Source organism: Microtus oregoni, unplaced genomic scaffold, assembly GCF_018167655.1.
Source record: "Microtus oregoni isolate MIOR12 unplaced genomic scaffold, Mior012 000012F_ref0000307, whole genome shotgun sequence".
In the NCBI taxonomy this organism is placed as follows: Eukaryota; Metazoa; Chordata; class Mammalia; order Rodentia; family Cricetidae; genus Microtus; species Microtus oregoni.
Genome location: NW_024543071.1, coordinates 43450599 through 43476098, shown reverse-complemented (window position 1 = coordinate 43476098; position 25500 = coordinate 43450599).

The following is a 25500-nucleotide window of genomic DNA, read 5'->3' as shown; positions in this document are numbered from 1 at the left end:
ACTGGGAACTCATAAATTATTTGTGTATTTTAACTCACTGGTGAAGCACTAGCTTTAAAATAAAGGGTCATCATGGTTAAGCATGCAAAAATGAGATTCTGGAAGGATGATGACATTGATAAGTCCTGAGATCCTGTTATCACATCTCTGGCTCTGCTTTTACCAACCTCTTTCATGAATCTATTCATGAAAATAGATTCTTTGTAGTAAGGAACCCTGTTAGTTCATAATATATAAGGTATTTTAAGGAAATGAAGCTGAAATAAAAGTAGCTGAATTTTATTGCTAATAACCTGGTTTTTACACGTTAACTTCCAGATTGTTGTCTGCGTCCTTATTAAAGACACTTTCAGTGGGTACTTAGATTCTGACATACGGAGACAACACTAGGACAGCATCTTTCTCATCTTTATGACAGAGCTTTTTAGTGACATGTGAAATAAATATGCACAGAATTCTCAGATACAAAGTGATCTGATGGAGACTCAGCTTGAGTCCTGGATATAAGACTCAAATATGATGCATGAGCCACATTTGAACATAGTCTCCAAGCAACAGAAAATATTCCAGAAAAAAAAGGAACCTTTATAGAGATGATATGTTCCTTACAAAAATTTGTCTAAAAGAAAGAGCAATTAAAAATTGCCATCTTTGGAGCATTTATTGTGTGCCAAGGAAGACGAAACCATTGGTTGAATTGGTCCATCACTCTCCTTTAGCCACTTACAGATGAGCTAATTAATGAAAAGAGGCTGAGCCACTTAAATAGGAACTAAGATGCATAGCTAGAATCACAACCAAGACCCAGTTGTCCCATAAATTACATGCCTTTCTCTATGTCACACAGCTGCACTGTAAAAATCATCTCCTCTGCTAAATTAACATTATTATTGGTTCTATAATGAACCACAAATATAAAAGGCTCTAGAATAATTTCAACAATGTCACATGTATGGACTCTCCTGGGTGATTTTCATGACTTGTTTGTACATTCCAGAATTTTCTTCTAACGGCACAGCCTTTCTTATTCCACTGCCATTTTCTAAACAAAGTGTCAAATTCACTGTTCTCGTTTTCTTTTCTCATGCTGGGATAAATACACTAGTGACAGCAACCTTGGAAATTTTAGCTCACAGTTTTAGGTTATAGCCCATCATGGCAACAGGAGCTTAAAACAGTTAGTCACATCTGCTTCACACCGACAGTTAGGGGAAAGGAGCAATGAATGAACATGTTCTAGAACTCAGGTAATTTCCTCCAATCTCACACAGTCCAGGATCCCTTGGCTCACGGATGGTGTCACCATAGTGGGCAGGTGCTGTCACCTTCTTCAACGAGCAATCATGACAATGATCTAGAGTCAGACCCAAAGACCCATCTCCTAGAGAGTATAGACCCTGTTAAGATGGCAATTACTAGTTTACTCTTTGTTACTTTTTAGAGAACTTCATTCATGAGTACTGTTTTAAAATAATTTCCACCACAACCTTCCACCTTATAATCCCTCCCATATCCCCTTCACTCTCAACTTCATGATGTCTTCTTCAATTAATGTTCACACACACACACTTTACATTAACCATAGCTGTCACTCAGTTGAGAATGAAAATATTCTGGCCACACTTTTATTCTTAAATGAATTCATGCCTAAGGTCAGAAACCTGATACTGATTCTAAAGAAAATCTGTAGTACTAATATTTTATGAGAAGCAATCCTAATTCTATTAATTCTATTATAATTTCAATATCTTTATCAAAGTATAGATTGAAAACAAAGGGTTGGGGAGATGGCTTAATTGGTAAGGTGTTTGTTGCTTAATTATGAGGATCTGAGTTTGGATCCCCCGTGTATATATTTTAAAATTTTGGGGGAGGCCATTTGTTGGTTCCCAGCTGCTCAGCCCCAAAACAATCACACAGAAACTACATTATTTAAATTAATACTTAGCCCACTAGTTATAGCTTCTTATTGGCTAACTCTTACATCTTAATTTAACCCATCTCCATTAATCTGTGCATCACCATGAGGTCGTGGCCTACCAACAAAGTTTCAGCACATCTGCTTCTGGCAGTGGCTCCATGGCTTCTCCCTGACTGTGCCTCCTTTCTCCCAGCATTTAGTTGAATTTACCCCACCTATATCTGCTTCCCTATAGCTCTGCTATAGGCCCAAAGCAGTTCCTCTATTAACCAATGATATAGAGCATAAAGAGGGGAATCCCCTTTTCTGTTTAAATGAAAGGGAAGCTTTATCTTCAATAGGGTAAAATTACATATAACAAAACAGGTATCAAGTATGAACTACAGTTACAATATTTATATCTACTTTTTATCTATTCTTTAGCTCCATTAAAGACTCCAGAAGGATATGATATTACCTAAGTTAACAGGAGGTGCATTGTAAGCAACTTTTAAAACTTTAGAATTGACAGAGGCATCTCACCGCCTAGATAGTCACCCAAAGTTTTTTTTTTTTTTTGTATTGTTGGGGGCATCCAATCTTCAGCTCATAGGCCCATAGTATCCAGCAAAATTTTTCATGAAGCAGGAAATTTCAAAGACATTTCTTCCTATATTTGCAGCTTGTCAGTCGTTTTCTTTTGTGTCCTGCAGAATGTCTGGCAGACTCTTTCATGAAACAGGATCATCTCACTTTTAGGCAAGTTCATCAGTCATTTCTCTGTGGGTTCTGCATGTTCAATTCACACAGCATACCATCAAGCAGTTCAGGTAAGAGCAGCTTCTTGCCCAAATGGCTAGGAAACTCCATAAGGAGCCTCTTCGATGCCCATCTTCCTCTTGAAATCATTGGTGCTGCTAGGAGAAGACATGTCTCATTGTCATAAAAAGTTCTAAGTTATTAAAAACATTTTAAATGCCATATTCTGTAGTCTTTGAAAGGTTTGAAGAATACCTATCTAACTGAAATACATCTCTGTACATCTAGAAAATCTAACTAACATAACCACAAGCTTGATTATTATAGATGATTATCTACTAACTTATATTTCTTAATTTATATTACATTTTAAAATGAGTTTCACAAACACAATAACCTAATCAAGAGCAGAAATATATATATATATATATGTGTATATATACATATATATATATATATATATACATAGTATAACAAAACTGACTTTAGATTTGTATCAATAAACCAAGATCCATACCAATGGAAATCTCTGTAGCATATCCCCCTTTAAATGTAAACGAACATTTATAAACAATATTTGGGAATTTGGGCATAGTTCTCTAGACTACTTCCTGCTGATTGGGGGTGCTGTTAATCAGGTCTTTCATGGTGTATTCTACATGCTAGGTTCACCTCAGTCAGCAGCTGGTCAATGTAATTTTGGGAGATGTTTAAGGCAACCATTCAAGGGGTCTCGGTCCAGCAAACCATATTAGTCTGGAAGCAATTCACAGGTTTTCATCATCTATGGAAACAAAGAAGAACCTCTTTTCCAAAACAACATATCCTTAGACTCATATTTTGAATTCAAGATACCTTTAAAATATGTATATTGGTTTAGCTTAGCAGCCCACACAATGAAATATACTTAGCTCCTTCACAGTCAAAAATTTCAAAGAAAACCTAATAATATACATAATTCAGACTCTCTGTGTATATTCCATTTTTATGTGGCTTATTTTTCTTTCTCTATTACTTTTTCTACAAGTTTGCTCTGTTTCTTTAAAGACTTTGTTTTATTTTTTAAAAAAAACATTTACTTCTTTTTAGAACTCTCTGTACTCTTTTTCTTCTCTCTCCCAAGCCTAAGCACATTTATCTAACACTGTGACCCATTTAGAAGTCTTTTTATATGAACTGTCTTTATTATACATTTATAATTATATTCTGACCAGCACTGATTCTTAAAATGCTAAGTACTTCTTTAAAAAAAAATCTAAACTGAAGTGTTATTAGGGTATATACAGTACTATCTACTTGCTCTGTCCAGTCTGACATGGCAGAGCTGTTTACTACCTCTGAGAGCTATGCTCACAGCCCCATTTTTAGGCACAGAGCCAGTCTATGTTGCCATTAAGCAAGTTGTAGCACTCTGTTCACAAACCCCATTTAAATGTTCAACCTTTGGAAAAAGCCAGAGTTTGTGTTAGCAGCACAGCTCAGGAAGCTGGCATTTCAAAACTGCAGCTTTCTTTTTGCTACCACTGGATCAGGAAAACCTCTCTTAAAGGAGCTGCAGCATGCCGCCAGTAAGCAAAGCCCATTCAGAAAAGAAATGTGGCTAAACTTTGTCTTTTAGTGTCTAGAATTCCTTTGCAAGCCCTCTCAGGTTTTAAGTGGATTTTAGTTGGCCATGTTGGCACGCCAACTTGTTGGGGGAGGCTGCTTGTTGGTTCCTAGCTGCTCAGCCCCGAAATAATCACACAGTAACTATTATTTAAATTACTGCTTGGCCAATTACTTAAGCATATTGCTAGCTAGCTCTCACATCTTAATTTAACGCATTTCTATTAATCTGTGTATCTCCATGAGGCTGTGGCTTACAGGGAAAAGTTCCAGCATCTATCTCCGGCAGGGCTACACGGCTTCTCTCTCTGACTCTGCCTCCTTTCTCCCAGCATTCCATTTAGTTTTCCCCACATAGCTCTGTTACCCTATAGCTCTGCTATAGGCCCAAAGCAGTTCCTTTATTAACCAATGATATTTACAGCATACATAGGGGAATCCCATATCATAAAAGACCACCTGAAGTACTGTACACTTGTAGTACTAGCACTTGGAAGACATAAACAGGGAAATATTTGCAGCTTACTAGCCAAATTGGTAGGCTACAAGTTCAGTGAGAGATCCCGACTCAAAAAAAATAAGGTGGACAGAAATTGAGAAAGATGCCTGACATTGATCTCTGACCTTCTTACACGCATATACCCATGGTCACTCACACAGAGAGGCATATATTCATATACCACACATGCATGCATATAATTATACACAAAGAATCAAGATATAGACTCATTAAGCTTGGTTTCTGGTTTGAGGCAACATCAGTCAATCAACTTGCAGAAACAAATAACCACATAATGAAGAGAGACTGCCAATAACAATTTCAATTTTTTTCCTGAGGGTTTGACTCATTGCTCATTACAGATGGTAGGCAAGCTCTCACTAATCAAATGTGGGTAGAAATTACAAGTCTTTCTTCCAAGCAAGGTTTTCAAAGAACCAGTATGCCCTCTCCCCAAATTTGATTGGCTGGGAACAGAAAACAGTAATGTCCTGTTCCCGTGGAATTAAAAAATGTGGTCATGAGGCCTTTTGAGAAGGCCACCTTCCATCAGCAGTGCTCATTCACTAAGATTATCTACATGGTGCTGGAGAGATGGCTCAGTGGTTAGGAGAACTTGCTGCTTTTGCACAGGACACAAGTTCAGTTTCTAGTACTCTCATGGTGACTATGAGCTGTCCATAACTACAGTTCCAGAGTATCTGATTCCTTCTTCTGGCCTCCTCGGGCACTGCACACACATGCCACATACACATATGGATGCAAGACAGGCTCATTCACATAAAATAAGATTAAGTATATCATAAGGAAAAGCTTTTGAGAAGCCACTAAAATTTAGGTTGTGCTCTATACAGCCCTAACTGATTCACTGTGCAAATGCTCACTTAGAACTTGGCGCATAACCATAATCCAAATGTTGTATTCAGGTTTAGGGTTTCCTATTTACAAATTGATTCAAATACTTTTATACACGCTATTTATGACTCAATCGCTGTCACCAAGTAGTCATTGAGTACGTAGTACGATCTAGGCATAGCTCTGGGTTTTGGTTACAACAGTGGTGACCAAGGAAATCTCCTTCTTATGTTTCGGAAACTTTTGTTATAATCTGGAAAGACAAATAAATAAACATATAAATAATACAAATGAATAAATAAGGCAATTCTAAATAGATTCGATTATGGCAGTGGTTATCAGTCTGTGGGTCACGACTCCTTAGGGAGTCAGTAAACTCTTTCACAGGGGCCACATATCAAAATCCTGTGTATCAGACATTTACGATATGATTCATAACAAATAGAAAATTCGCAGTTATGAAGTAGCAATGAAAATAATTTTATGATCAGGGATCACCACAACCTTTAATATAGGGCTGCAACCCTATATTAAAGGGTTGCAACATTAGTAAGATAGAGAACTGCTGACTTACAGTGATGGAGGTGACTTTAAATAGGATTTTTAGACCCTTTTTCTGAAGAGGAATAGCAAGAGTTCGTTAACTTAGTTCACATATTTATACTCTGTAAAGTTGACTAAACTGGAATTTATGTTTTCTAGAATGCCCTTCTCTTCCTTGAATAAGGACATGGGCATACATGGAACATAAACACATTTTCATAGCCACCCAAGCCTCCTTGCCATGTTCAAAAGATGAAGGTAAACCAGACTGTGAGTCATGAGCCATGCATCCTTTGGCTCTGAAACGAAAAGTGGCAGCTTCTCCTGCAAGACATCTGTGTGGTTGCAGTGAGAGATTTGGGGACAGTGAGAGACTAAAAGATCCCACCTCATCTTTTTGTGTTCACTTTTGCCCTTACCATCTCCCACTTCATGCCCATCTTTCCTTCCTTATGGCTCCTCACAGATGGCTTCACATACAGAAATGTCAGCCCTCCTGAAACTCTTTTCTTCTCACTGTTCAGAGTTCAATTTCCTGAGTATTATGTACATTTGGCTTAGTTTCTATGGGATGTGCACACTGCAGAGGACTTTGTTAGATGGGCTCACTGGCCCCTATGGAGTCAAGTCTCTTAGTATCCCACCATAATGAAGAGACTGTATTCACCAAGGCCAACTGCATGATGAAGCTGGAAACACTGGAAACACAATAAAAGAAGCCTAACAAATGCTGCACTACCGCCTCTATTATGTTCCATGGGTCTGTTCTGTAAGGTTCAGAAGTTTACCAACTGCCCCTTTCACAGGGATTTATTTCCAAGTTTGTGAGCACACAGCTGAGAAATGCAATAGATCAAAGACTTTGAGAGGTAGAAAGGTATTTAAAAATCATTCATCCCAGTTGCATAGAGAAGAAAGCAACTTGCACAGAAGAGATCACACAAGTGGATCGAAGTCCCTTGCTGAGAACCTCTGCCTAAGGGCTGCAGCTGTATTCCATGTCACAGTCCAGACCCCAGTGTGCTTCAGTTTAACTGCAGAAGGCAATGATGTGGGGGTCTGGGATGTCCTATAAAGCTTCTCAGGAGCCAGAACTGCAAACTAAGATGTGTTTGTGTGGATGATTACCTCTCTGGCGTCCTCTGGCCCAAGGTAAAATAATTCTATTTTTTATCCGCATGTTATAAGGGCCCTTTCTGGCATTAATTTAAGTCTCTTCCGACACTTGAACTGGAAGCACTATTAGAAATATCCCTTCCAATAATTCTGCTAATAGTTTCTGGCAAACGTGAACCTGGAGTGGCATTTGAATGAATGTATCTGTAGTGGGCTCCACAGAAATCAATATGTCATTCTGATTTATTCTTAGTTTCTAGAGGGAAAGTATTTATTTTCTAAGGATAAATGGGAATCATTGCATGAGGTGGAACCGAGCAGCCCTACAAGATGACCTCTTCTCCTTTTCACTCCTGGAAAATTAAGCCACAGGAACTTTAGAATGAAAGCTGTGGACCTCTTCTTGAGATCTCTCCAATATCCTATAGGAGCATCAAATATCCCTATGGGAGTTTAATAATTTGCACCATTTTGACATTCGGGTTTTATCTGGAAAAAATACTTTGAAGGCCAGCAGGCTGTAAACCAGGGCAGGCTCCATCTGCCAGTATATAAGCACATGAGAATGTGTCTAGAAAGAGAATTGATTTTTATTTCCTCCAGTGAAGATAAAAAAGTCTTACCATCTTAAGAGAAATGAAGAAAGTTATTGGCCATTATTGATTTCTCAATAATGAGAAGCTCTTAACAATAGCAAGAGTCTAAGGTTTCATAATAATACAACTTCTATCCCAATAAAAGTAAGAATTCTTCGTATTGAAGCAAAATTAAGAACAAACCCCCAAAGCTTTAAGTTGCCTGAGAGACAAAGTCCATCTGTCTTTGCCTTGTTGTATTAATAAGCTTTCTATTGATGAAATAAACACTAGAGACAACCATCTTGTAAAGAAGAAAGGTTTAGTTAGGATCAAGGGTGTCTGTTGGCCCAGTTGCTGTAGACTGTGGCCAGGCAGCAGATCACAAGGTAGAGCAAAAGTGCCCCAGCCTTGGTGTCTAAAAAGGAAGAGGAAAGAGAAAGGGACAAGGGTGACAATATCTCCTTTGGGTGCCCTCAATGGTCTAGCTTACTCGAACTAGACTTTGTTGGCTTCACTGTCACTCAGTAAAACCATGGGCTTTCAGCACCCCTGGACTTTGGAGAACATTTCAAACCCAAGTTGTAGAACATATAGAGACCACAATAAAACTGGAAGACATGACCACTAAAATTTCAGAACATCATGAGAAATTTTTTGGTATAGCTGGAAATTAATTCTCATAGAACTAAAATGACATTTAACGTTATTTCTTTTCACCAGAAATTATAAGACATGAGAGACCTGAGGCTCTTAGGAGTTAATTACAAAACTTATCTATCTGTCCTTAGGACTAGACCACTTTGAAGTCATTTAGCCTCAACTGTTTGGGAAAGACAAGCATAAAAATGTGATCTATAAATCCCAAAGCCATGACTTAGCCTGGTCCAAAGGATTGGCTGAACTGAGCACAGTCAGATCAATGACACTAAGGGAAAGAATCAATGTTCAAGATCCCACTAGTCATGGCCTCCCTGGGGAAGCAAAGAATAAGTGAAATCCCTGATTCCTGAAATACTTATGGGGGAGACTGGGAAAGAATCAGTGTCACTGAGAGGGGTTAAACACAGGAAGATTCCATATAAGTAAGGACATCTGTGATAGCAGTGACTGAACCATTGCAAGGTCACCACAAACACAACAGACCTAGTTCATGCTGTGGCCTTTTGTTAGTGCTGTGGAATAATCCTTTTGTATGCTGTGAAGGTTTGTCACTCTCTTTGGTTGAATAAAGAAATTGACTGGCCAATAGCTGAAAAGAAAAAGGTTAGGCAGTAGAGTCAGACCAGGAGAATGCTGGGAAGGAAAAGGGTGGAGTCTGGAGTTGCCAGGCAGAGGCAGAGGGTGCAGGAGATGTACATACTGTGGTAATAAGGGCACCACCATGTGGCAGAGCATGAATAAGGAATATGTGTTAACTTAAAATGTAAGAGCTAGTTAGTAATTAGCCTGATCTATTGGCTGAGCATTTATAATTAATATAAGCCTCAGTGTGTTTATTTGAAAACTGTATCAGGACAAGAAAACTCCACCTACATTTTAGGGTGCAGTTTATTCCCCATAGCAATGCTTTGTCATCATTCCTAACTATGGCAGGAATTTTTCCCACTGCTGTAACCTGCCTCTCTGATGTTTCCACCAATAGACTTGAAAAGTTCAAATTCCTCCAAATAAAAGCATAGTTAGGCCTTTCACATCAATACCCCAGTCCCTGGTACTAACTTCTGACTTAGGGTTTCTATTGCTGTGAAGAGACACCATGACCATGGCAACTCTTAGAAAGGAAAACATTTAATTGGGTGATTTACATTCTCAGCTGTTTAGTCCATTACCATCGTGGTGCAATATGGTGGCATGCAAGCAGATACAATGCTGGAGAATAGTCAAGTGTCCTACATGTTGACTTTCAGGCAACAGAAAGTGGTCTGTCTCACTGTGTGTGGCTTGAGCATATATGAAACCTCAAAGCCTGCCTCCATAGTGACAGGTTTCATAGTCTCTATATCAGCTCCTACCTCCAGGTTTCTACCTTGACTTCTCTGAATGATTGCAAATTGCAAAATGAACCCCTTCCTCCTCAAGATGCTTTTGACCCTGGTGTTTATCACAGCAGTAGAAACCCTATCTAAGACACTTGGTGATGTCAGTTCTTCCATTCAGTAAAATGATACAACTGCCCACTCATTTAAGCATTCTTGTATGTTCTTCAATGAGGTTATGAAGCTTGTCCTAAGTGTCTTTAACTTTTTTTGCATAATTATTCTTAGGTATCTCAAAGGGATGCAATCTTCTTGAGATTTTAAACATCTTAACGTTTATCCCCTCCATATAGAAACACTGTCCATGTCTATAGATAGGCATTGTATTCAGCAGTCTTGCTGAATTCCCTGACCAGATCAAAGCAGTGTTAGATTCCTATAAATCTTTCCATGTTGAGTATATTATTATCTGTAAATAATGGGTCTTTCTTTCTTTACTGTTCCCAAATTTTATCTTATCCTGGTAGCAAGGATCTCTTAAACTCTGTTGAGGAGACTTAGAAAACAAATTACTTTGTCATGCTTCTATTGACTATATTAATTATTGCTTTTTTAAAATTATCACTTACCAGGATAAAAAAGCTTGCTAAGAGATGTTATCATGGGTAAATACTGAATTGAATTAAATGCTTTGCATTCATTAGTTCAATCCTTTCTTTCTCTTCAAAGTTGTTGATAAGGCAAATTACACTAGCTTTTGTTTCCAGACAGAATCTGTTTCTATCTAAATTATAGATGACACATCGTAAAGACTCCAATTGCTCTGTTTGTGGTGAAACCCAGCAGGCTTTTCTCCCATTTTCTCCTCCACTAAGACAATACATTCCTAGTTTAACTCATTTTTCAGGGCTTGTTTCTGTATTTTCGAATAATAAACTTGCTTCACTATTCATTGCTCTTTCAGTTTCAATCTTATACTATATTTCAACTGTGTGAGCACCTTTGGGTCCTGGATCCCACTGTGCCGTTATATTCTGCCTTCAATCTACAATGCCCTGAAAGTTACACACACATTTTCCTTAAACGCCCTGCTTTTATACTATAGCTATAGAAACACTACACATATCTGAACCATGCAGTAAACTATGAGTACTTTTCCTCGGCTGGCTATATATTTTTTCAGTGTACTCTGTCTTTTTTATTTTCTACCTTGTATAAGAGATTGAGATGTATTCAAAATCCAACTCTTCTGCATCTAAACATGTTCAGGTGTTGAATAGACTTGACCTTCCCAACAATCCTCCTACCCTTACTATTCTCTAATCTCCATTTTCCTGGACTGTATAGTGCACAGCTAATCACATAAGATTCCCCTGTGATGGCCACCCATGGTCAGTAGCCTTTGCCCTCATCTCATGAGTTAGTCCTTGCTTTGTAAATTACCTTTTCCAGCAGATTCAAGAAGATGATATGTGAGTGTCAATTGGCTGGAAAAAAAATGTTATATTATTTTAGAATTTTTAAACATTATCCATCAGCTTCTACCTTCTGAGTTGAGGCTGAGAAATAAAAAGCTGGAGATTTTTGATATTTTGTACCTAAGCTTTTTTTTTTTCTTACAGAACATTGATGTTTATCAGTCTGCTCTTCCTTACCTCCCAAGTGCTGGGATTAGATTTTTATGCCTCTATGCCCAGTTGATGTGCTGCTGGGGATCAAGTTCTGAGCTCCGTGCACTCTGAGCAGTCACTTTACCAACTGAGCCCCACTGCCACTTCCTAACTTCTGGTTAATGCTTGGCTTTGTTACGCGCTCTGAGAACGAAATTCTCTGGGTGTCTGTGTGACTGATCTTGTAATTACTTTGCTATATCCTTCCTTACTAATTTCTGTGGGCTTAATCTATCAACTACGGAGACAGAACTTTTATGAGATTCTGTCCATGGATATGTTATATACTGAGGTTGTGTCTTGAGGTATTTACATGAACTAAATTGTTATGGCTTCCAGGTGAATTATTTCATTACGCACTGATCATCATGCAGTAATGAGATACACAAAGCTTTAGCCGTTTTCTTGTAGTCAACATTGCATGAATATATTACCTCCCCACCCCTCTATCCTCAAACCTCAGTCCCTTTGTTTCATTTTCATATATTAATTTTATATAGTGGGATGTACTATATTTCAAATTATGAATACAATGTGCATTGATTATATTCATTCCTCTTTCTTCTGCCACCTCCAGTCCCTTGTAGGTATTAGTCTGTTTTCAAGAAGGCTTTTTAAGTTTATACATATAAGGAACAATATACAACACTTTGTTTGGTACATATGTTTTTATTCACTTATCATGGTGTCCCCTAGCTCCATTCATTTTGTTATATATTATAGGACTCGTTCTTTCTAGTTATATAAAGATGCACATGCACACACAGAGAGACATACATACACGCACCACTTTTTAAATTTATTGGTAATAGCATGTAGATTGATTCTATACACTTTGGCTTTTTGCTGTTGCTTGTTTCTGAGACAGGGTTTCTCTGGGTAGCCCTGACTTTTCTGGAACTCACTCTGTAGACCAAGATGGCCTCCAATTGGAAAATCTACCTGTCTCTGCCTCCCAGTGCTGTGACCAAACTTGTGTGCTATTCTGCCGAGTTTGATTCTGTATCTTAAGTATTCACCAAAATTTCAAAATAGATATAAATGTGTAGATCTCTTCTTTGAATGAATGTTTTATTTCCTTTATATTCCTTTTATAACAGCTGTATTTAAGTAGTTCTATTTTTAAGAAAACTCCATGCTGTTTTCCATAGTGACTGTGTCACTTCTTTTCTTCCCACAACCTCACCAGCATTTGATTCTTGTTGTTGTTGTTTACAACAGCCATTCCAAATGGCGTCAAATATCACAGTTTTAATTTTCATTTCCCTGATGGCTAATATTAATGGGCACACACACACACACACACACACACACACATATATATATATTTCTTTTGAGAAGTATCTATTCACATCATTGGCCCATTTGTAAATTCTGTCACAGTGAGATTTCTGGGGTCATTGTAAGCTCTGGATATTAAGCCTCTGTCAGACGGACAGCCACAAAGGCTTTTCTCCTGCAGCACTCTTTTTGCCCTCTTGATTTACTACATTTTGATTTTTCTCAACTTTCGTCTAATTCAAACAGCTAAAACTCATACCTTTTCATGGTGTTATTCTAGGTATATTTGAATTCTCTTGTGGTTGTTTCCATGTTTTTTCCTTCTGTGCCTTCTACTGAATAATAAAATTTTTATTTCTTGGTCTTCCTTCATTATTATCAAGTGAAATAGTTGGTGTCAGAAGTGTTACTAGAAAACAACCCCTTAATGAATGGGCAATAAATTGCCTGAAATGAGCTTTGCTTTGCACACCAGGTTAGTGGAATCTATATGTGTGGTTCAAGTGATGCTCTAAGAGACATCTTGCAGTCACGTGCTCAATAAAAGAGCAATGAAAAAGAATTTTAAATCTTCTCTACCAGAATACTGATGCTTTAGCAATGAAGCTTTAATTAAACCAGCAGTTTGTTTTTAAAATCTACTGAGAGAAGGCGCACACTAGGGGAAGTTTAGGAGACACTGGGAGGATGGGTGAGGGGCAGAGATGATAAAAATATTTTGATATATGTATGAAATTCTCAAATAAATAAAAATATATTCAGATTCTCCACCAATCTATCTAACATTTTCTCAAGCTTGTTTAAGAATATTTAGCAAGAATAATTTAGTTCTTAGTTCTTTCCATTCTCTCCATCTCATTACACTGAAGATTTAGCATTTTCTTGTAGGTATTTTCTAGATAGGATTTTTCTTCATCTGTATCTAAATGGATATTTACTTTTCCATGAAGTTTTAATTTTCTCTTTTTTTTTTTCTCTTTTGGTTTGCCTTGCACGATGGTTAACATCGTTTTTCAATTTCACAGGATCTAGAATCATTCTAGAAAGAAAGCACTGGGCACGTCTGTGAGGGAGTTAGATGGGGGTCATTCAGATGGAAAACTCCATGAATGAGGACAGCACTGTTCCCTGAGCTGGGGTCTCTGCTTCTTACAGCTGCCTCACACACCTGCCATCCTGATTTCCCTGCTATGATGGACTGGACACTCACATTGAGAGCCAAAATCAACCCTTTTTGTATAGCAGTTTCCTCTGAATCAAAGGATTTCCTTGTAGGGAGGGGGGACATAAATCTCAGAGGTAAACAAAAGATACCACATCTGGAAGAACAGAGTCTTGGAAGGTTGTTGAGGGGCCTTCCCCAGCACCATAAAAAGGGAGTAAACAGCTGGTGGGGGAAAAAAAGACACTGTTCAGTTCACCTTTAGAAAGAAGAGGTCCTCAGACTGTTGAGCTGTTTGCCAGGTGTGTGGAGAGTGGGCACCCACGCTGAGGTGGGCTTTGGTGATGCATCTTTGTTGCCTGTAAATGACCCCTCCCCAAGACTCCTGTTAGTAATCCCAGTAAAAACTCACTAGGTCACCAAGTGGGACGTTGGCACAGTTGCTACTTTTCTTTGTCATGAACTCCCTTGGTGAGTCCATGAGTGAGAGGATGTGTGTGTGTTGCCCTCCCCACGAAAAGCCTGTCACACAACAAACCCGTCCATCCCTTAGTTGCTTTGGTCAGACATTTTGTCACAGCTACATCAAGATTAACTAATTCAGCTTGGCTTCATTTTCCTTGTTTTTGTCTTCTATGTCCTGAACAGGCCTGTGTTGTTCCTCTCCCCTATCACAGGCACTGTGTGTGTGTGTGCACGCGCACAAGCAGGCACGCACATGCTCATGCACAGGGGTGGGGGGCATACACGTGTGTGTGTGTGTGTGTGTGTGTGTGTGTGTGTGTTACCATGTAAAAGATTCTATAACTTCCAATTATTGTTTTCCCGCGGGGTTTAGCAAGCTGATTTTTTTTCCCACTAATCTAATGATGCCCTGCTCTTAAATGCTTCAAAGTATTAAAGTATTACTTTAAGTGAATTGGCAGGAGGAGGGAGAAGATGGGGAGGCTTCGACCTGGATTGTGGAGAAAATCCTCCAAAAGCATTTGCATTGTTTTCTGTGTTCTGGGAACATTATCAGAACTTTCCCATTATGTCTTTGGTTTTGGTATAGGAAGTTTTAGGTTCCCCAAATATGGCATGTTTGGAGGTTAATGGGCTTCTCCTTCACCATTAAATACACTGTGGTTTCTTTTTGGATGTGGGCCGGTCCTACACTACAGCTTCATTTTTCATTGCCTGGTTTGGAAGTCTTCACCAAATGCCAGAGTAAAGTCCGTACTTCCTGTAGTAGGAAGAGGAACAAACAAAACCATGAACAATGTACAATGCTGATGTTACCACGGAAGCATTTTCAGGTGGCTCTTTTACCAGGATTGACATGGAGGTCATATGTTTAGAAGTATGAAGAACTATTTCAACGACACGAAGGATGCCAGCCTAGAGTTTTCTGAAAACAGAAAAGAGTCAAGAAAGTTGCAAGACAAAGCTGTGATCTACAGTAGAGGATATAAGGATAGAGTGGACAGCTCAGAGGCGGTGAGACCCTGAAAGCCTCTTAGCACCTCGCGGGTTTTAGACCTTCTTTCCTTAAAGTGTTGACGCATCCAGTGGAAGTATGAATTTGCTGGATGTTACATGGTGCTTGCAAACCTTAGGGGGATTGTGGCTAATAGGCATTCAGTATAAGAAAAGCTGGTGATTTCTGGTTTAATGCTTCTTTTGGTTCTTGAGTGAAAAGTAACACCTTAAAAAAAGGTGTTTTCAATTCATCAAGAGCAAGTGTCTATATTCATTTGCATAAACAGATCTAGACGCAGAAGTAGACAGGTGCTGCAGACAAGAGGTTCCACATTACAGAAATGGCACCACAGTCGCAGTCCAAGATGATGGGAGGCTAGACTTTTCACTGCAGCACCATCAGCAGACATTTATAACTCAGCATGGCCAAGAACGACTCTGGCAACACGGTGTGGCCATTAGAAATGGGGCTGATAGATCCCACGATAAAGACGAATGCAGCGATTTATGCAACACCCTATGGTGTACATACACTTTTATTATAAGCCCTTTACTCCTTGGACTTTCTATTTTATTAATACATTGCTCACAAACTTAGAGATATGATCACATCATTTCTATCCTTATCTGTGCAGTTGGGGAATGTGAGGACAGTATTATAAAAAGTATAATAATGGTGTTAGACCAATGAGATCATGGAATCTTATTTTAAATATTATCTTTAATGTTTTAAATTATTTACGATAAAAATAGAGGAAATCAACACTTAAAATATATTGTTGCTTGTGATAGAAAAGTTGTAAATTTCTAAAAGGTAGAGAAAATGTCTGAAAATTTAAACGACAAAGCCTTCCAATATACTGTCATCATTTTGGTATTTGTCTCTTTATGCATCGTGTCCTTGTGACTTTATACATGTTCCATTTAAAAATAAACAGATTCACATTTGCATATGTTTTAGAAAAAAAATGTTGATATGTCTTCTTATTTCCATGTCCTCTCATTTCCATACATATAGTCATTTTCATACTTATAAAGAACTTAAGTGGTGATGGTCCCACTAAAACATAGCACACAATTAAAATTAATCAATAGAGGAGTGCATTTCTCAGCTCTCATAAGAGAAACTATTTGAAGCAGGTGATGACTAACGTAGAGACCCCCACCTGGCCAATAATAAGAGACTTTAGAATGTTCACCCCTAAAGGGAACATGGAAACACATGTGTGGACATCCACCCGCACGTGCACATGTCTTCATCATCATCATCCCTTCCCTCCAAGTCTCAGGGATCATTTCAGAAGATGGGGAAGACAAAAACAGAAGTGATGGATGACTACAGGGAGAGTGTCTTCTGGACATGCAGCTGTACATATAAACTCAATCATGACAGTATACACAAGACCTGTGAAACACAAGCAAGACCAAATCCCAGCACAGAGAGGGGAGTTGAGCATGGAGTCTTACCCTTAGCCAAGGAACTAATGGCAATTATTAGCTACTGGGAAAGGAAGGGAGGGAGGGAGAGAGAGAGGGAGGGAAAAGAGGGAGGGACAGAGAAAGAGAGGGAGAAGAGGGACGGAGGAAAGAAAAGATCTCTCTTTCTGTCTCTGTCTCTGTCTCTGTCTCTGTGTGTGTGTGTGCGTGCGTGCGTGCGTGCGTGCGTGCATGTGTGTGTGTGTGTGTTAGGGACCAGGTGAAGCAATTGTGCATCCTGTTCTATCACTCTCCCCTTATTCCCTTCAGGTAGGGTCTCTCACTAAGTCCAGAGCTTGGCTGGATGACAGCAAATCCAAGTGATTCTCTTCTCTCTGCCTCCCAAAGTACTGAGATTACACACATACACATGGTCAGCTTTCTTAATGTAAGCATTGGAGAATTGAACACAGGTCCTCATACTTACACCATATGCACTTTTAACTACTAATCCATCTGCCTGGGCCCTGAAATGCCTTTTATAATCCTTCATTCTTGATGTATTTTTTTCCAAATGTAAAGCTATAAATTTGTAAATCCACATATCATAAGCATACTGTTTAACAAATACAGGAAGATAGTCCCACTTATGCAATCACCTCCTTGGTCAATATATAAGACAGTAACATCACTAGAGACAGCTTATGCTGGAAAGGATGTGGCACAGGCAGAACACTCCTCCACTTCTGGTGGGAGCACAAACTTGTACAGCCACTTCGGAAATCAATACAGAGGTTTCTCAGAAAACTGGGAATCAGTCTCCCGCAAGACCCAGCTATGCCATTCTTGGGCATATATTCAAAGGATGCTCAATCATTCTACAAGGACACTTGCTCAACTATGTTTATAGTAGTGTTATTCATAACAGCCAGAACTTGGAAACAACCTAGATGCCCCTCAACCAAAGAATAGATAAAGGGAATGTACATTTGCCCAATGGAGTGTTACTCAGCTGCTAAAAATAATGTAATGACATCAGAAAATTTAAAGGCAAATGGATAGAATGGCAAAAAGTCATCCTGAGGGATGTATCCCAGATCCAGAAAGACAAATATTACCATGTTGTACTTCTCATAAGTAGATACTAGCTGTAAAGGATAAACATGCTATAATCTGCAACCCCACAGAGGCTAGGTAACAGGGAGGGCCTAAAGGGACATAGGATGTGGATTTCCCTGGGAAGAGGACATAGAAGAGTTCTCCTGGGTAGACAGGGGAACAGCAGGAATGGAAACGTGAGTGATTGGGTTGGGGGGGGAGGGTGATTAAAGAGATGTTTTGATAGGGGGGCAGGTAGAAACCTGGTGAAAGGGAACCTTCCACTAATCTACAATGATAACTTCAGCTAAGACTCCTAGCAATAGTGGATGGGTAACTTGAACCACCTATCGCCTGTAATCAAATTGTCATCAGAGAGCCTTTATTCAGTGACTGATGGAAACAGATGCAGAGATTCATAGCCCAGGACTGGGCCAACCCCAGGAAATCCTACTGAAGAGAGAAATGGAGGATTTTTCTAGCCATGGGGGTCAAGGCCATAACAAGAGAACCCACAGAAACAACTAACGTGGGCCCATAGGAGCCTGCATGGGACCGACCTACATACGTGTGACAGTTGTGTAGCTTGATCTACTGAGGTGACTCCTAATGGTGGAAGTAGGGCCTGTTCCTAATGCTTTGACTAACTTCCAGAAACCTATTCCTCATATTGGGTTGCCTTGCCCAGCCTTAATACAAACAGCCAATCTTAGTCCTACCTCAACTTGATATGCCATGCAATCTTGACACCAATGAATGGAGGAAGAGTGAATTGGAGAGGGAGGTGGGAGGGAAGGGGATGGGAAGAGAAGAGGGGGGGCAAAACTGCAGCCAGGATGTGAAACAAATGAATGGTTTAATTAATAAAAGAAAATACAGTAACAGTACCTCTGAAATTCTCAGACCTCTCCAGGGAGTTACCCAACACTCTCCACAAAAGTAACCTCCATTTTCTGTTGTGGAATATTCCTTTACACTTGTGAAGATGTGTCACTGTGATTGGTTTAATAAAGAGTTGACCAGCCAATACTTAGGCAGGGATTCAAGGCATAGAGGATGCTGGGAAGAAGGGTAGAGTCACCAGTGGACGCAGGAAGAACAAACATGCAGGAGGAGAGGTTAAAAACCGTGAGTCACAAGGCAACACATAGGTAAATAGAAAATAGGTAAATTTAGGTTATAAGAGCTAGTGGGACAAGCCCAAGCTATCGGTGGAGGTTTCATAATTAATAATAAATCTCTGTGGTCATGATCATAAATTAGTTTTGCCTGTTTTTTAAGTTTATATACATGAAATAAGGTATGCATTAAAAATGACTTATTTTGTCAAAATTATCTTCCTGTGGTTCATTGGGCTGTTATCTATGCTAGGATTTTGTTCATTTCCATGTAATACAAATATCCTGAATTTCTTATGCTTGGGTTGCAAACAAGTAAGCTCACCATAAGTAAAATGTAACCTAAGTTGAAATGCTTTAATTTACCTAAGCTATTGGTTGTCACCATTTAAGAACACAGATTCTGCTGCACCACTTGTTTGATATTAATTATGAGAATGACTATGAATTATGATTGATCAATTGGCCATCATGAGCAAACATCACACCCTGTCATTATCCAAGAAACAACCCAATCCAAGGCACTTCCTACTGAACATGAATTGCTTTCCTCCTATCATAAATTTGAAAAATGTAAGTCACAACACTGTAAATCACAGACCCATCTATTTGTCACTGTGTAAATGCCACACTTAAAAATAAATGCACCTCACTGTGGATGGCCATTTAGATCATCTCCACTTGGGGGGCAGATACGAATAATACTTCTACAAATGTTTTGAATATCATTTGGTGTACACAAGCATACACTACTTTTGGACAAATGCCTGAATGGAAATGCTGGATTATAATACAGGTACATATACATAATAAGACCTGGGCTTGCCTGCTTGGCTAGGCTGGCTGGCCAATGGGCCCAGCATCTACTTAGCTCTGCCTTCCCAGTGCTGAAATTACAAATGTCCACCATTAGGCACAGCTGTTCACCATGTGTTCTTGGGACTGAACTCTACTCATCATGCTTGCTTAGCAAGCACTTTACTAAGTTTTCTTTCCAGTCCTGCCTTTTCATTTTTATACTGGAGATATTATTGGTTGCCAATACTGGAACATTTTGGATTTGACAATGTACTCAATTTTGCCGGTAAATTTTATACTCTCATATGTTTGCATGTTAATGATTTGTACTCTTTCCATGACTTTGAAACTCCCTTTAGATTATCTTGTAGAGCGAGTCTAGTGATGTATCTCTCAGCTTCTTTTTTTTTTCCTGAGAAAGTCTTTATCACACTTCATTTTTTAAAACAGAAAGTTCCTGGGTGTAGTATTCTTGTTCAACAACTTTTCCCTTTCATGTTGTTGAAGATATCATGACAATCCTTGGTTGTATGCAAAGCTTCTACTGCAAAATCTACTGAGAATTTTAAGTCTCTTCATGTGTGGGAATTAATTTTCCCTCTCCAACTCTCCATTAACTATTTGATGGTGACAATGCTAAGTGTGTGTCCTTGTAGGTTCCTCTTATTTGATGCCATTTGAAATTCTTGAGTCTGGAATTCTATTTACTCCCTCAAAGTTAGGAAATTTTCTGCCACTATTTCTTCAAATACATTATTTCTCCTCCTCCCAGTTCCCCACCTTATTTCTGCAACATTAATAGTTAGCATGTTATATTTGGTAGTTATCCATAAGGCCTTCAAGCAACCCTGGGTTTTCTTTTCTTTTCACTCTCGGAAGCGCATGATTTACGGCAGCCTAACTTCAAGGTCTCCCGCCATTTTGTTTGTCTGAAATAGTCTTCTATTAAAACCCCTCTGTTGACTTCCTTTAGTTGAATGATAGTATTCTCATATATGGCTAACCTTTTTCCAGAAAGAATAAGTAACTGGTTCTGCAATGGAGTGAACTAGAAGAAAGTTCATGAAGTGCTGAACTCTGGCTCAGGCAGCAAGAAGACCTTAAGTTCCTTAGACCATGCTCATTGTGAGCCACTGGAGTTCATGGCATTTCATCCCCTTGTTCTGTGATTCAAGAGAAGTTAGATGTGTCTATTACCCTCTAACTTAAGACCCAATTAATTTAAGACGTAGTCCTTGAATAAATTCTGTTGAAATGATGGTCTTCGCTAGGGATAGCTAAGCCTTCCTCTCCAAAAGAATTTGGGTGTCTGGAAAGCCTTTTTCTGATTTTATTAAGCAGTGCTCAGGAAGGGTCCCTGCTCATGCATGACTTGGATTTTCTGACTGGCAGAATGTGGATGTTCTTTAGCTGCCCTGCAGAAGGAAAAATGAAACAGCCTGGAGATTGCTTGCCAGCCAAGTTGCTCATGTCCTTCTCTTTAAACTGTCTAGAATACCCTTTGACAATCAGTACACTTCAAATCCCCTAAACATAATAGCAGAATCTTCAACACTAAGCTCCTATCTAAATGCAATATATTGTAATAATGCACCACCAGCAGGGAGGACATGCACTTTAATCACCTACTCCTTGTCTTAAACCAATCTGGCAAAACAAGTGTGGTAAACAATCGAGGGGCACTTCCTTTTCAGTCATCTAGAGGATAAGAAGAATTTATTTAGAAGTATTAAATTAATTTTTCCTCATTTCCTCATATCCTCATTTTGGAGGATAAAATTAAAACAATGTTAATGGTGTGCTTTACAATGTCATGGAGAAGATTTTATAATACCCTGTCTACAAGGATCTAGTGTAAAAGATAGAACTAACTTATAGGATGCTCCCCTACTGTGCACAACATTTTATTTTATATCCCCATTTTGAAAATCTGTCAACAAATCATGTGATCACTATAAGTACATACTTATGTAAAGTTTATAAACTGTGAGTTTATAACACAAGTCTTGTAAAGCTTCTTGAAAGTTCCCAATGTTGGTTGTTTTTACTTCAGTTTTCCTTATATATTTACCATTTCGGTTTTACCTTTTATGTCCACTAAGCATTTAAAAATATGACTTTAAAATTAATATCTTTTAACAACTCCTCAGTTATATCCTCTTTTGTGATGCCAAGGCAGTTTTGCCTTCTGAACCGAAAAACACTTGAGATTAGGGATATTATGCCTCATGATGTTCTTATATCTTCCCATAATACCTACTTCATTGATCCGCACACAGTAGGCGCTAAATGAATATACTTAGTGATTGGCTCAAGGGTCCTACAGATACTTGAGTTGGTAGCAGACATGCGAATTACTCCATGATAGACTTTAATATCTCCTTCCTCTTTGTAGGGAGATGGAAATGGTTGTTAAAGAGAAACAGCTGAGTGTTCAATCTCCTTTATCATAATTCCTCTTAACAACTGTGTTCCTGCTCTAAAATTATTTGATTCTTGCCAAGAACTTATTTAGAGAAGCTGTAAAATTCAATATCATTTCATCAAAGCATATTGTCCTTTTCCCCATGATTTCTATTTCCTCTTATACCAAATAAGAACTGGGTTCTTCAGAGGAAGCTAAGTGTTCTGTACTAACCTAAAACTTAATGGCTGAACAAATATCTATTTCTCACTCAGGCTTTATCCACATGGGCTGTGGGGGAAAGGCTGGCTTTGCTTCACGTGGTCACTTAAGATGTAGACAAAGGGATGATGCTTCACTATCCCAACATGATGCAAGGAAGAGGGAGCTTAAAAGTCACATGCCACAACTGCAGAGGCTCAGACTGGAAGTAAACAGGTCTCCTGCACTTAACTATGAGTCAGAACTTAGTCAAGGTCCCACCTATGGGAGAACTGAGAATGAGCACCACCTGATGATGCAACAAGCAGCTCGCTCATGGGAACAAGTACCCCATCCATCTGAATGTCACATGGCAATGATGTTAAAGAATCTCGACTGTGGTGTGTGCTGCTTACCTTTGCAGTAAGGAATCACACACTTTAAAATTCCAAATTCACTGTTTTACTTGATTCAGGCTTTTGTAGTAAAGCAAATAGCTATTCAAACATTAACCCGTTTGCTTTCTTGTTATTGAGGAGACTCTGCCCAGCTGGACCGTGGTGAGCATGGCTCTAGCAGGCCTTGCCCCCATCTCCCGTTCGGTCTGACTTGCTAAAGACCTTTAGATTGCATTCCCAATGCTAGACACCAAGCTCTATTCCCTTATTCGGTCACTTCCTCCTCCTCAGACTGACTGCCAAGGTCCAGCTATCAAATATTGAAGTCCAGCAATCAAAAGCCTTCTTTGGTTCACCTAATTAACATGGCCAATTAAAACTAAACACCTTATCCTAATGAGGTTTCCCTTGTACCTTTATAAACTGTCATTTTTCCTATGTTCCACATCTGTCTTCTCTCTCTCCAAAAGCAGTCCTTTGTCCAGTATCCCTGCCCCCTTTCCTTGTTCCCTTCCCCTTCTCCCTTGTCCTCTATCTCCTGTCTTTGTCTCTTATTTTCTGCCCTCCATCCTCCTAGGCAAATAAATCTTTGTTCTGAGAACATGGTCGTAGGGTCCTGAGCTGATACTCTTTCTTCCAGTTGTGCCTTGGGCCTCACTGACAACGAATTTGCCTTGTTCCTTCTTCCCCTTCCTGTCAGAAATACTGTTTTCTTTCCTTCTCTGTTCATTTACTTCCCAGGATCTTTTCAGAAGCATCACAATCATAGCACACTCGGAGAAGAAATGTTCCTCCCCCTTGTCAGGATGTTGTCCTGGGATTACCTTAGTCTCCTCCTTTCTCTTATTTTGATAATAGAATCTGACCCTGCCTAGGAGGTCCTGTCCCTTTGTTCTTTGCTAGTATTCTTCCATCCAATGCCTTAGCTCTTGATTGATGATACACATTAGAATGGCCTGGCCAGCTTCTAAAATGGACTGAATCCAGGGCACAGAGGGCAGCCTTCACATGTCTTCCTGAAAACATGAGGAGAGATGTAGAAAAGCTTTCTTTGTAAAGGAGGTACTCCTAGAGAAGGATCGTGAAGATGAGTGCTGGGAACCAAATAAGGATAGACAGTATTGCAGGTACTGCAGAACTCGGATAACATATATCCTCCAGTGGGACCGATAGCTAAGATCTGTTTGTGGAAAATGACCTCTCAGGGATCAGGGGGCACTGACTAGAGGGGGAAGGAGAGAGGGCTTTGATAGGATGAGTTTGGAAAGAGGTTGGCACATTCCATTATTTGTGTGTGCCCATATGCAGCTACAAATGGGAAAATAACCTAACTTACTGTGACTTAAATGCAGGTTAGTAGGCATTGTAGCCCATGTCTGAAATCCCATCCTTCGGAGGCTCGGGTGGGTGGAAAATTTCTGTGAGTTCCAGTATAGCCTCAGATACATAGGGAAACTTTATCTTAAAAAAGAAAGGGTCTATTTATCATACACAGAGATGTACATGTTTTTAATTATTTTTATTTTTGATATTATAATTCATCATTTTCTCCTTCCCATTCTGCCCTGAAAACTCTCCCATATAGTTCTTTGTTCTCATGACTTTTTCTCATTAATTGTTGTTACATGCATATGTGTATGTATGAGCATTCCTAAATACATAAATATAACCTACTCAGACTGTATAATGTTTATTCATATGCACAGTTTTCAGGGCTGAACATTTGGTATTAGATAACCAATTGGCATGCTATTCTCTGGGAAAGACTATTTCTCCCTCTGGCATTCCTTAGATGCCTGTAGTTCTTTATACAGGATTGAGACACACAGGGCTTCTAGCATTAGCATGTCTGTTGTGGTCCTTGTTCAGCTCACACTTAGACAGTCAAGTCGGTGAGATTGTATGGTCATAGCTCTGACATGTCCTAGGAGATACAATCTTAGAGCAAACTCCCTGTTCTTCTAGTTCTTACAGTCTTTCCGCCCCTTCTTTCTCAATGATCCCTGACCCGTAAGAGCTACACTTGCATTGTTGTATTGATGTATCAGTTAGGACTGGACTCTGCACCTCTGAATTTGATTGGTTTTGGATTTCTATAACGTTATCCCTCTAATGCAAGGAGAAGTTTCCCTTGACAAGGGGTGAGGACTATACTAATCAGTGTGTATAACAATAAATATTTAGGAAAGACCTGGTGTGCAGCCCCCAAGCAGCGGAGACCCTGCGCGCAGATGCGGCAGATGCGGGATAGTCCAAGCATGAAACAGTGAAGCCCACACTGAGAGAAGATTGCCCCACTTCAATTAAATCAAGTAGGTTTTTGGGGGGCCTGGCCTGCAGAGTGGTAGGCCTTTTATTGGCGAGGTCCACGGGCGAACGGGGAGCCTGGTCCTGTTTCTGAAGACCCTCCTGAGTGGGGAGAGTGTTCTTGGCCCACGGCAGGACACAGAAAACAGAGCAGGGGCATTCCCTGACCCCCCGGTTAGTCTGTGAGGGCTGGTACCCTCTTCTGGGACTGCTCTTCCTCTGCTGCTACCTCTCTCTCCCTGACCCATCCCAGCTTGCACCCAGGCACCTCCTTCACTCCCCCTCCCTTCCACAGGGCTGCAGGATCACCCAGTTTAACCTGTTTGGGCACTGGGTCGGGAGCTCGGGGCAGAGG